This window comes from Aulonocara sp. 'chitande type north' Nkhata Bay, linkage group LG5 (genome assembly GCF_057382095.1).
Source record: "Aulonocara sp. 'chitande type north' Nkhata Bay isolate Kocher_YH1m ecotype deep benthic linkage group LG5, A_spYH_male_GT1.1, whole genome shotgun sequence".
Classification (NCBI taxonomy): Eukaryota; Metazoa; Chordata; class Actinopteri; order Cichliformes; family Cichlidae; genus Aulonocara; species Aulonocara sp. 'chitande type north' Nkhata Bay.
The window spans coordinates 5,052,006-5,060,896 of NC_141348.1; the positions used below are offsets into that span (position 1 = coordinate 5,052,006).

At 45.3% G+C, this 8,891-nt stretch overlaps 1 protein-coding gene across 23 annotated transcripts in view; it reads right to left on the reverse strand.

Annotated features, from left to right (window-relative positions):
* The window catches only part of nfasca (neurofascin homolog (chicken) a), a 158,930-nt gene extending 150,509 nt beyond the window's left edge, over positions 1–8,421 (reverse strand). For 7 of the 23 annotated variants that reach the window (XR_015129003.1, XR_015129005.1, XR_015129004.1 and 4 more), the window contains exon 1: positions 8,215–8,420. The gene's annotated coding sequence lies outside the window, so the exon portion shown is untranslated. Of the gene's footprint in view, positions 1–3,668; positions 3,788–7,724; positions 7,894–8,214 lie in introns of those variants that run through there. The other 16 variants (XM_086291074.1, XM_086291090.1, XM_086291076.1 and 13 more) reach the window with 6 other exon arrangements.
* Positions 8,422–8,891: the final 470 nt, after the last annotated feature.

Sequence of the window (8,891 nt, forward strand, 5' to 3'; positions counted from 1 at the left end):
GATTACATTTGACATGTGGGTGTACTTATTGTTACAGTCTGTGTCAGCCATCATTCTGAGCTCCAAGTTCTACAGGAGGTGATGAAGGAGTCGCGCTGTTCCTTCACCTTCATCACATGAACTTTAACTGTAACTCCTCCCATAATCTCACAGTTTCAGAGCGAGTTTAAACAATGCTTCCTGTTTATTTAATAACTGACAGTTATCTTCTGGAGGCAACAAAATCTACTGCAGGGAATATTAATTTAACATTTCACACCCGCTCATTAAACCTCTGACCCATGCAGCACATTCTTTATTTTTCACTACTATCAATCTATTGTTCAGAGTTTTGTGTAAATGTATTTAAGTAGAGTTGTTCTGTTGTATGGTGTTTTAGTGTCGATGGTTGTTATCACCTGTGTTCTCCACAGGCTGTGTCCTGTGCTTTAATAAGGGTCACACCCACCGTTACATTACAAACATCATATATATACATTGAACTATCAGGGCTGACATCTTCTTCCTGATGTTTCAGAGAGACACTTCTTACATTGGCAGGTTCTGTCTGCTGTCATTGGGACAGTTCGCATCTGCTTTACAGGTATTTGTGTAGTATTAGCTTGTCATGGGTGTTTCTTGACATGAAACTACAGCACAGCAAAGTGCTCAGAGGTTCCAGTAAGACATATTTTCCTTGCAGCCATCTATTGCCCATTTCCAGTTCCTTCGGCCTTTAAGCATGCTGTAGTCCCCCCGATTCTTGAAAAAAGAAACTGACTGTTATGACCTTTCAAACTACAGACCGATCTCTAAGCTCTCGCTCTTGTCCAAGATCCTGGAGAGACTAGTTCTCAGCTCCAGGCGTACTTGCACACGAACAATATTGCTGAGAAATTTCGATCAGCCTTTAAGCCGTTGCATAGCACTGAAGCAGCGTTGGTTAGAGTTCTTAATGATATTCTTGTAATCACTGATAGTGGACGCTCTATGGTCCTCGTTTTACTGGACCTCTCTGCGGCCTTTGATATGGTAGACCATAACATTTTATTACTAAGACTTGAGCACACTGTGGGTATTAGAGGCACTGCCCTCGACTGGTTTAAATCATATCTCGCTGATAGATCCTTATCAGTTCACTTAGGCACCTTCTCCTCTTCCTCCGCTCCGGTCTGTTGTGGTGTGCCTCAAGGATCAGTTTTAGGCCCTATTCTCTTCTCATTGTATTTGCTCCCTCTAGCGCAATCTTTGAAAAATACAACATCGCCTTCCACTGTTATGCCGATGACATACAGATCTATTTTGAACTTGCTGACGACCTTGCTGTGTCCCTGCACTACTTTCAAGAATGCATGCGGGAGGTCAAAGAATGGTTCCTGAGTAATTCCCTCGTTTTAAATGATAAGAAGACTGAGATTGTGGTGTTCAACAGTAAAATCCCTCGTGCCCAACTCTGTGCTGCCCTGGGTTCCTTTGCTAGCTCTTCCTGTGACTATGTCAGTAACTTGGGTGCACTGCTGGATAGCTCGCTCAAACTCGATAAGCAAGTGTCTGCTGTAGTGAGATCTAGCTTCCACCAACTGCGCCTTATCTCTAAGGCTAGGCATTATGTTCCACACGAGGACCTGGAGAAGCTTATTCACGCTTTTGTGACCTCCAGGTTGGATTATTGTAACTCCTTGTACTACGGTCTTCCCTCTTCTCTTCTTCTTAGACTGCAAACAGTCCAAAATGCAGCAGCCCGCCTCTTGACTGGTACCAGGACATTTTGCCATATTACTCCTGTTCTAGCTAGCTTACATTGGCTGCCCATAAAGCACCGTATTCAATTTAAAATATTACTCCTTACATTCAAAACTATTAATAAATTAGAGCCAAGTTATCTTAGTGAACTTCTCAAACCACATACTCCTGCTAGAACACTCAGATCTGCCACTCAACTACTTCTGACCCAACCCAGATCTCGACTGAAGTCCCGGGGTGACCGTGCGTTTGCTCTGGCTGCCCCGGTACTGTGGAACACCCTTCCTCTCGACCTCCGCGCATCTGACTCCATTGCACTGTTTAAATCACGATTAAAAACCCACTTATTCAATCCTGCCTTTCCCTCTAGTTAATATCTCTTTTATGATTTTATATCATGCACTTTTATGCTCATTTAAATTCTTGTTTGCTCTATACCTGTTGCTTTCCTATGTATCAGTGACAGTTATCTGCTTGCATACTTAGTACTTGCTTTGGTCCTATTTCTATTATCCTCCTTCTATTCTCTATGTTACTTGTTAAGCACTTTGGCATACCCTTGGTTTTTAAGTGTGCTTTATAAATAAAGTTTATTATTATTATTATTATTAAACAACAGAAACCAGTCCACCTTCTTCTCTGCTCTATAATCCAGTTCTGGTGCTGTTGCAATGACACACAGGGATAAGCGTGCTCTCTCATTGTGATGGAGCTAACCAAGGTTGCATTGTTGCTTACATTAGCTGGTAGCTCCAGTTTCACTTTCTCAGCAGGCCTGACTGAAGCATCAACGCTTGGATCAACAGGCACAGAGGAGACGTCAATTTGTAAGCATAGGACAAAAGAAAGGAATCAAAGTATGCACTAATGTCTCACTATAGAACTGCACTATCTCCTGTGACCAGGAGATATTTTATTTTGTATTCTTATGATCACAGTTATAATCAGAAGTATCAATCATTAATCATTTACCATTGTTGAACCAGTTGACAGAATAATCTTTGAACCATATCTATGTTAACATTAATCTACACAGATTATCAGTACTTTAATCAGTCTATTGTTGTTCTGTACTATTCATGTTATTTGCTTAAAGCTGTTTCACAGTTCTGTAACCACTCAGAAGCCTGTGGGTCCTGCTGGACCCTGCCTTGGTTCTATGTTCAGTTCTGCACGTACACAGGCCAAAGTACATGCACGCTCTTATATAACACATGCATGTGTACACACACACTTAGTAAGAATAGGAGGGTCGTCTGAGGACAGTTTTCTGATAGATATACTTTCACAATAGACACGAATAGATATACACACCACACACACTGGTTTTCTCTGAGTGCTGGGCTGAGTGGAAACATCTGGAGGCCTTATAAGGAGAACTTGTGGAGTGAGGGGAACTTCCTGAGTTCTGAGAACTGACTGATACTTATCATGTGACTTGACGTCATCATTGTAATAAAAGCCTTGTGAGATGCTTGTTCGGGGGAGATCGGCTCTAAAAGGCTTGTGATGCTCATCTTCCCCATATGTACATATGTATAATAAAAATCACTATTCTGACATCTACTGAGACCATGCAGTCGTTTGTCTTCTCCTCAAAACTCGAATCATGACACTCCAAACGCTGGTTCTGATCATCTGGACGTTTTCAGTGGGAGAAACATTTCGTCATCATCAGCTGACGTCTTCAGTCTCAGCAGGTTTCAATCTTACAAACAGGACATGTGCATAATGACTGAAACCAGCCCACTGAGGGAACAATGGGCTGTGAGGTCAGTTCCTTCATCATTATTATGCAAATTCTCATGACTATTGATCACCAACAACCACTGATCAGTAACCATGAGTCCCATTCACAGAGAGTTGGGGAATGGCTGCAATCACAGCATGTAAGATGGTGACAGATGTACCCTTAGGCCCCTCCTCGATTCAGAGATGGTCTTTACCTTTTCACGTGAATGGCCTCCTTGACTCCGCCCTCAAACCAGCGTTCCTCCTGACCTCACAGCCGGTTGTTGAATGGTACTCATGGTCATTGATCAGTGGTCAAGAAATGTTTCTCCTGCTGAAAACATCCAGATGAACAGAATGAACTTTTGGGATTGACTTACCTGGATGATTGAGCATGCATCAAGACATAACTGCATTATGTGTGGCAGTGGCTTGGAGTCCAGAAAGCATTATATGCCAGCTCAAATATTACAGTCAGCATTCATACTAAATCCCATGCCAGGTGAGCATGTCTACACCTGAACAACAGATACCCCGTGCCAGGTGATCATACTGATGCCAGCGGGCTTCCTTAATCACTGGGCACCATCTTACCCACAATCCACTTGGCCTGGCTGCGCCCCATCTGCACTGGCTGCTCCCTTTATACTGGAGTGCAGCCAACAGAGCAGACCACAGCCACACAGTCTGCTGCTACATGTTCTAGAGTTACCTCGGCTTTTATCACTAAAGCTCACAAAAGGATCGGTTCGTTTCCTGCCACTACATCTGATCTGTTACAGTGAAACAGCTTCTATAATACATCTATGTATCTGTACGATCATAAGGACACATTTACTGTATATCACTGCCATCTGCTGACTAAACACATGAACTGCAGCATCACGTAACCACAGCCAGGTTTCTCCTACAGGATCATATATATTATTACCCCTTTGTCTGTGTTCAGAGTATGAAACGCTGTCATGCTGATAACCAGAGTGTCACAAACAGGAGAAGAACTTCAGTTCTTACGACTGATTAAACACAGAGCATCTAAGACCTTGTCTTCCAGTAACACCAGCATACTTCCTTCAACGTGCACATTAAGCACATGTGCAATATTTATGCTGAAAAGCGAGTCCGTTCATTACTCGACTGGGTTACTGTAAATCATTATTATCAGGCTGCTCTTTGTGTTGTTATATCACTGCTGCATCATTAGTGACTGATGGAGTTTTAATGTTGTGGGGCAGGGGTGTCCAACCAGCTATGAGCCAGTCCTGCAGGTTTGAGATCTCACCCTGGGTCAGCACACCTGAATCACATGATTAGTTCATCACCAGGCCTCTGGAGAACTTCAGGACATGTTGAGGAGGTCATTTAGATCAGCTGTGTTGGATCAGGGACACATCTAAAACCTGCAGGACACCGGCCCTCCAGGCCTGGGGTTGGACACCCCTGCTGTAGGGTCTTCACCCTATGAAGTGCTGTAAGTCAGCTGTTATAGTGAGCTGTTGGTATACACAGTCAACTGAAGTGAATGAAACCGGTCATTCTGTTTCATGTTATTGTGTGAATGAATCTTTATTCTTTCTTCTACCTTATTATTCTAGCTGCTCCGACCTCTGCTGGTTAACTCCTCCCTCAGTTTTCATCCGATTTTCACCATTCAAACTTTAAACTGTTCTGCTCCTTCTGCTGATGCCTACTATATCTTTTGGTGCTCATAACTTTTATACTTTTTGAGATACTAAGCTTTTTATGCCATTTTTGGCCCATTTTGCTGACAGGGACCACATTACCAGTTTTGCTTGCTGGGCTGAGCCGTGTTTTAGCTCAGTGAGATGAGGGCCGGTTCGAATCCCGCTTATGGCAACATTTCCAGAGTGTAAACAGTTCAACTGTTTTCACTCTTTTCAACACAATTTTCAGCTTTTTCACCTCTTTTTAGCACAATTGAGTTTCTTCTGCACAGTGCACATTTTTCTCTCATCATATCTTTGTTTGAGATCAGAACTGGTTTGGCTCAGTGGGATGAGCAGCCGCCGTGAGATTCGGTGGCAAAAGGTTCGAATCCTACATGTGACAATTGCTGGACATCTTCCCTGCTTGCGTGTGTTGCCAGGGCAACTTGTCAACCGAATGTAATACATGTAATCTGCTTCCTTAACGCTGCTTAGTGTACCCTTTCGAATACAACAGTTTTCAGCCAAGAGTTGAGTGTTTTCAGCAGGCAGTTCTCCTTCAGATTCCACTGCACGGCATTCACACGGCATTTTCGCAGGAAATGCAACTTTTTCTAGTTTTATTTCATTTTTAGGGCTACTACAGTGTGAAGCTGTGCTGGGTGAACTGGTCAGAGCCATTATAGGCCTGGGATCGTTGGCCAATGTCAGGAAGCAACTTCAATGATCAAATATACATTGAGCAGCTGGCCAGATGGGCATTGTTCCTGACGTTCCCCCATCCTAAGTACAAAAGCAAACATGTTTTCAGAAAAGAACACGTTAAAGAGTTAAAGTGTGAGCTGTGGGCGTGTTTGGGACTCTGCAGCCGAGCTCTTAGACAGACAGAGCAGCTGAGTGTGTTTGGACATGGCAAACCACAGTGAAGCATCTCTTTAACCCAAGGGTGTGCTCTCAGGCAGTTAGAGGGTCTTGTATGTGATTGTAGTGTTCGTGAGAAAGTTCGTCAGCCTACTGATAGCAGCGCATCGATTCACTCAGTAAAGGAACACGTCTGTGTCCTGAGTGTGCAGAACCCCACCCAGCAGGAAAGCACCAAACGAAGCTGACCGCCCCGACATGCTGTGGTAGACGTCGATCCACAGTGTGGACAGAGGGGAACTCTGTGCTGGGGCAATAATGAGAACTGAAACTGGGCCAGCCTGAGGTCAGATCAAAGCCTGTGAGCTGAGAGGACATGGCGTTTGAATCTCTCTGATCTTATTTTATCAGCCTTTCCTCTGCTGTGTGAAGCTGTCGACTCCAGAGACAATTATTAGATCAAACTTCAGTGTCGACAGCTCACATCAACTCTGAAATGACTTCTACAAGCACAGGCGCCTCACATTCTCTGTACTGCTGTCAGCACACACAGAGCTTTCACAGGAAGTAACATCTATACAGGCTCATGTAAGTGAACACACACTGATCTGAACACTATAATTATTACAATCAGTACTGTCAGCTGCACACTCCTGCCCTGCATGCTCACATGCTCCCTGCTCTCCTCTATCTTTGCCTGACAGCAGTGAAGCGCACCGTAGGCGCCTGGGCTCATCCTTCATGTACATCTTATTCTTTATGATGTTTGATTCGACAGAGGTGTTCGGTCAGGTGGCCTTCTTCATCTATGTGACCTGGGAGTGCCGGGTCCACTGGCTGTGGCCCCCTGTGGCTACATGAGGTGTGGAAACTCAGCAGAATTTGGTTCTTGTCCTTAAAATGTGAAGCTTTCATAAAGACAAAGGTTTGCTGTTGTTAAAGCTCATTAATGTTAATCCTGAAACCTGATTATGTGCTTATGCGTTGACCATGGGACAGTCTGTGCCTCAGATGCCCTCTAGTGGGAAAAAGGAACTACAAGCAGATTAACTCTGACTCTTTTGAATGTATTAGAGGACTTATACATCATTTATTACTGGGCTGGAAACTACACAAACACAGGGTAGGTGCATTAGGCTCTCATTACAAGTCAATACATCCATACAGCTACTCTGTGGCTGCAAAACACACAGATCACAGCCGCTATCCAGTATAGGAACAGCAGGAATATGACAGGCACACAACAGGAAGACATGCTGCATGTATGCAGGTCACAGAAACGTAGAACAAGGCTCCAAAGATCACACATTAGAGAAGAACAAAGCTGTCCAATCACTGTTGTTCTTTAGCGTCCACATGAACCTGCTGCTGCATGTCCTCAGTGCTGTAACCTCAATACAGAAGGTTTATACACAAAGCACTGGGCTGATCAGCATCCACCACAGCTAGTTACGTCATATGAGACATAATAATCAATCGTGATCATTGACACACTGTTAGCTGCCAGCCTGAGGCAGTGCGTGCTCTGTTAACACTGTTAGGACACAGACACTGGTCAGCACCGCTGATGACTCCTCACACAGCTGGGACAGGCTTACCAATGCTCTATAACACACAGCTAAGTTTCTTCTGAGTGGACGAACATGACAAAGTGCTGTTTGATAGCTGCTGTTGGCGAACACCACACAAACTCCTCTAAATCGGCTTTCCGATGTGATGCAGTTCCGGCGCTCACGGCCATACCTGCCTCGCTGTGCGCACAGGCTGCAGACCCGGGGCCTAAGTTGAAGCCCTTTAAATGTCCTCGTTCGGTCGTCCTCTGCAATGACACCTCCTCTCCCACATCACACAAAGGCCTCTGCAGATGCACACAGCCAGGCTGGGACGCTCAGCTCCGCAGACTATCTTTATTTGCAATTTGCGCAGAGCAGCAGAAATCCCACAAAACCGCAGCATCATCCAGAAAATGCGCAGAGAGAAGCGCGGTGGGGGAGAGGGGGGGGGGGGTATCTGGCGCACCGAGTGGCCGGTAAACGATGCAAATTACGTGTAAACTGCGCTCCGAGCCCCTGGGACGTGGCTCAGGCTGCAGCATTTTTCACGTCATCGGTTCTCCTCGGGATCCAGTGCGGCCGGAACCAGGACACCACCCGATGCGTCAGCGCTATGGGAGCCACGACTATGCCCATCATAGAGCCTCCATCACGGTGGAAAGTACAAACGGTCCGCTTACCTGCGATTGTCAGCCGCTCCACTTTCCGCTTCACCACCGGGCACCGTCAGCTCGGCATCAGAAAACTATCCACCTCCTCCTCTGTGCTCTTTCTCGTTAATGCAGTGCAGGGCTCTCCTCCGGCTCGCTCCCTCTCCGTTGTGGTCTCCGCACCTCCTCCCTCCTTGTCTGCGCTCTCTCGGGTCCGCTAGCGAGCATCCGGGTGTGCAGATGTGTGCACATGGAGCTGATGGGCAGGTGGTGGAGCTGGAGGACAAAGAAAAGAGGGAGAATTCAAAGTGCAAAAGATGAGAGAGGTTTGATTTTTGTGACAGGGTTCAAGCAAAAACTAGGCGCGTGCATGTGCTGGCTTTATTCTACTTTGACAGTTTGTAGGGCAGTCAAAGGAAAACATTTACATTTTAGAAGCTTTTGCTATAATGGACATACAGAATGATAAGAAACGTCAGATACAACCCCCATACATCTCTACACAGCGCAGCAGCAAGCAGCACGGCTTGAAGTAACGCTGTATGGCAGTGCTGTCATTTTGGCCTTCAAATCAATCTGCTGAGCTTGAAGGAGAGGTCAAAGGTCAAATGGGATACAGTAGACCTGTAAGAATCAGCAGCTCTTTAGTGGGCTGGACGCAGATGTGTGAGGCTCTCTGATGTAACTGTGAAGCTGAACACCTTCAT